Here is a 4,904-nt window from a genome sequence, read left to right as displayed (position 1 = left end):
TTGGAAGTTGGTGTGATGATTTTGCCATAAGTTATTTATTAGGTACTGGATGTCAGGTTACTTCCATTCTTTAATGGAACACTTTCAGTCAGTGGGTTTATATACGCGACTTATTGACACGTGTCTTTACGGATACGTGATGTCAGCAATTGGTCAAACGTGCCAGGAAGTTTATAACGCCCACTGTCTCTGTTGAGTGATGGCTGAAAAATTTGATCCGTGAATACCTTAGTGTAGGAAGAAAGTTTAGCACTGTATTATGATTATTACCAACACAGATGAGCTTCCATGATAAGATTTGTCAGGATTACTGTCAAACTGACCTTTCTAATTTTTACAGAACCTTGTTTAACCAGGCGCCTATTTAACAATCAACATCTCAGGCATTAAAATCAACTCTTGTGAGAGGTGTACATTTGCTTTGTATAATTCAAATCATAAGGAATAATGATGACATTATCACGTATACTTACTGATGGCAAAGAAATATTTAGTTTCCACAGAATATTGGCCAGAAGTAGATTCTTGATTTAGATTGCAGTCTGACTGTTGGATTTAAAGAGTTTGTTGGCGTTGTTGTATGAATACAAAGTCGGTGATCTGGAGGGATTTTATGAGGCCAAGAAGATCTAGATCTCGGCCGTGATCGTAGCCGCGAGCGATCCAGCACAATGTTGTCCCCAACACACCGTGGGCATGCCGAACTGAAGTCACACTTCACCGCTTCGTACCACGGATAGACATCAACTTGACGAGCGACCTGACATCCAGTTCGTCGTGGTTTGGTCAGCCTCTCTTCGAGGCAAAATGGAATTTCTGCCGCCTGGGTAATTTCTGGCACCCGGTAGTAGTTTTGCGGTAGTACACCGTGGGTAGTAGGAGTTTCATTGGCAAACCTCCTACCGCGTAAAACTACTACTGGGTACCAAAGTTTACCCTGGCGGCACAGAGTCACTTCTACCCCGATGAGATCCCTCCAAACCACGGTGAACTGGATGGCAGGTTATTTCCATTCTTTAATGGAACACTTTTAGTCAGCGGCTTTACATAGTATGCCTGTCATATCTGGTATCGAAGATTTAAAAACCTAGGGTGATTATCATCGATCCTATGGCCCACTTGGACGAGATTAGCCTATGCAGAACTTAATTCCACCTAGCCTCAAAGAATTTTTTGTAAACTTCGCTTTTAATTTTAGACAGACAAAGGCGACGTGGTACTTCATTCAAGTTTTCAATAACTATTTTTAAATTGCCATGACAGAGAGCAATATAACCATTTTCAAACGTGGGTGGAATGAGGAAAGTCGTGAACAGTGCATTTCCCATCGGCACAACATCGGTGGCGTCAGGGGATTTCAACCCGTGACCGCTGGGTTCTGGGTCGAACACCCTGCCGTTCCGCTACATGACCCAACAAATGTGTTTGTTGCTACTGTGTTTCCAGGAATACAAGGTTGGTGATCTTGAGTGTTGGGGCGAGGCCATAAATATCTAGATCAGGGACAAGTCCTTTGACAACGTTTGGCTGCGATCACCACCTGCTAACGTCTTACCAGATAGAGGACGAATTTACATCACTTTCAGTCTTCACTCCAGTTTGTTTCGTTTCGAAAGTAGCAACAATGCTCTAATAAATTAAATAATTGAGCAAATGGACATGTTTCGCATCTTTCTTAGTTCGACTATTCATAAGTAATTCACACAGATTCAATGAGGATTCTATGGTTATTCATTTGAAAGATGCATGTGTAAAGCCACTCGGCACACTGGTGGCGTCGCTGCGACCGATCGATTGACAAAGCACTCAACGGATTTCATCGACAAAGCGAATCGTTTGAAGTTTTGTGTGTTTTGTTGTCTTTTGGTCATACTTGTACGTTTTGAATGATATTCCCATTATAAAGTCAAGGGTAACACAAATCCAATTTAGGACGCAGCGACATGTCCAGTGAGAGGGGGGCTTAGCATTCACCCATTTAGCTATCTCTAGGAGTATCAGGTCTTACTATTGAGCTCGGTGCCTATGACCTGTGAGCTTTCTGTTTTTCGACGAAGTTGTGGCGGCTTCCATGATGTTGCTGATTGGCTACATTTACGAGAATAAACAACGGTGTGACCATATTTGTCAATGTGCTTTGTCAATTCGATCGTCCGCAGCGACACCGCCAGCATGAGGGAGGGGGAGGGGCGCTTAACCGAATAGCAAGCTATAGACTGACATCAGATAGTTGTGTTTTTATCAACATATTACTAACTTAAAGATAGGTTAACAAATGGTTTGATTGAGCCTAGCGATAGTATTAGCTTAGAGGTGAGTAGCATGTTAGCTGATAACCCCTTGTGACAGGATGACCATCCAAAATTTGCAAAAATGCGTCTGTTCAGATCTCGCCTTACTGCCCCGACTTCTACTGTAAAGGCAGAAATGATCGCGGTGGTTTTATGTTCGCGGTTTTCGCGGCGACCGTTCCACCGCGAACTTAAAACCACCGCGAATATTTTTGTCAAATATTGTAGCAGTATGTGACTGTAGCGCTGCCGCAAACTTAAAACCACAGCGCAGCCGCTACGCCACGTCGAGAGTTCGAGGCAGTTTCATTTTCCTTCCGCGAGAGAAAGTAGTCCGTTCCATGACTCCGGGCGTCAACACTCCTTACAAGAAAGATTGTCGCTGGAGTATATGACCGTGTATCTTGCTGTTTTCAAGTGATTTACTATTTTCTAGCCTCATTTTTTACTCCTATAGATTTTTGAACCGATATTTTATCGCTTCCCTGTCAAAAATACGACCCAAAATCAGGTGATTTTCGTGTAATTTCTCCTGCTGTTTTCAACCTGTTGTAGATTTCAAACCAACAGGAAATCTACTGTGTGTGAACGAGCAAAGATTCTTCTTTCTGTCGGTATATAACTTCTTATCGATTTCGAGGGCGAAATGCAGATGCCCCCAATCCGCGCGAGGCCATGTCACACGGAGCGGTCATTTTGTTTCCAGAATAGAACGCACCACTCGTAAGCCGCGCGCGGCCATCACAGATCACTTTGCATTTTATAGCCAGGATGTTCCAAGCAGAGGTTGTGTTTCGGCTTGTTTTTGACGTCCCTTTATGCGTGTTTGTCGGGCTTTCTACCTAGCAACAGGAAGAAACCGTGACAAAATAGAAACCCAGTGCAATCTCTTGAATATAGCAATCATCTACACAGACTAATGCACACTTTATTAGCATTATTATTATATTGTTTTTGCTACGTCCCTTCCTCTTCTTCCCGGGGCTCCCTAACAAATAGGGTCAACGACCCAGCCCAGACGGCTGCAACCATGGTTACTGGTAAACAGCAGACACCCTGTGGTGTTCAATTACATAATGTAGCAACCAACATTACAGATCTGGAGGTCACCATACATACGAATGTGTTTGAGCAAAAATATGAGAGCAGTAGTTTGCAAGACTAGACCACGTGAAGGTAAACACTATGTATCTGGTTGCAAAGCTTATATTGCCTTTCTGGTTATTAAGGTTTTCACTATGAAATAATCTGATCCATCTAATCAAGAGTTTGCTGGTTCCCAATAACCTAAGAAACCAATACCAGGATTTACCCTACAGTTTACTGGTTATATTCTATACCCTACAGTATACTGGTTAAGTATCATATACTTAAAGTCATGCTCGGCAGAAAGTGGTGTACTGTCAGTAATGTGGCCTAATATATAAATATAAGAAATAAAAAAGAGTGATTCTAAAACCCTTTCTTCTCTGTCCTACTTTCATCTAAAGTATATAATAAATTACCCTTTCTACTGTCCAAAATAAATATACAAAGAGCCATATATGTTAAATTCATGCCAAACTTTATTGAACAAACATGTGATCTAAAAATATCAATGCCGAATTGGAAACAAGACTTGTAATCTCATCTCAGGTATCTGTTGCCAAACATCTGACCTTTTTTGGCCAGAATGATATAAATCCAATGTCAATATGATTCCAATCATGCCGAAAGATATGATTAACTAAAACAGCTGTCTGATGAGCATCCAAAGCAGAACATCACCTGTATAAAACAGATAATATTTCACATTATTTTATGAAAATTTGAGTATCATATAAAATTCTGCATTCACAATGATTCAAGGCATGTTATCATATCTGAATTACATCACTCATTATCTCAATCATGATATATTGCCAATCAAAGAAATGAAAGGAATGGACAATGAGCTGCAAGAAGCATGTCCTCAGCTGATCTGGGGTCGAACTCCACCTAATGCAAAAACAGAAAGCGTGTTAATTTCTATTTGTCATACTTACTGTTCTTTGATTATCCATATCACATAAGTATAAAACACTCACACTCATTCACCATCCATTCAGCATCGTTATTTTACTATTATGTTAAGATTCATATATCAAATTATCATATTACATCATATTATATAAAAAATTATATACATATTTTTATCATATTATATATATATCATATGAAGAATTATTCATAACCCACAGGTGAGGGACTGCTGGAATAAGGAAGATGAGTCAGAACCTCCAACCTACACCCGTACCAAAGTGCGGGGTTACGCCTTTCCCGTCAACTCGGGGATCTGTGTGATGTACCCCTTGTTGACGTCAGTATGTCCGACCTTTACAGGGGTCAGGCGCCTCTAGCTACCTAGGGGGGGCGATGGTATGGCTAAACCTAGCAGGAAGGAGGTTCTTGGAAAAAAGGAGAGAGGGAGAGAAAGGGGGTGAAAAGAGTACAGAAAAGTCCAGCTTCCCCTCACCTATACCTATCGGACAGACCTACTTCACTAATTATTACCCTTAGTCTACATCAGAAAATTCTGAATCTGAAATATCCTCTAATAAAGATAGACTACCACAATAAAAGTCATCAATAATA

At 40.9% G+C, this 4,904-nt stretch overlaps 1 long non-coding RNA gene across 1 annotated transcript; it reads left to right on the top strand.

The window, feature by feature from the left end:
* Positions 1-2,568: 2,568 nt before the first annotated feature.
* On the top strand, positions 2,569-4,904 carry LOC136444612 (uncharacterized). Its single transcript, XR_010757289.1, has 2 exons — positions 2,569-3,467; positions 4,511-4,904. It is a non-coding gene; the product is annotated as an uncharacterized lncRNA (long non-coding RNA).

The sequence above is a fragment of the Branchiostoma lanceolatum genome, chromosome 11, assembly GCF_035083965.1.
Source record: "Branchiostoma lanceolatum isolate klBraLanc5 chromosome 11, klBraLanc5.hap2, whole genome shotgun sequence".
In the NCBI taxonomy this organism is placed as follows: Eukaryota; Metazoa; Chordata; class Leptocardii; order Amphioxiformes; family Branchiostomatidae; genus Branchiostoma; species Branchiostoma lanceolatum.
This window is presented reverse-complemented; position numbering and strand designations above follow the sequence as displayed.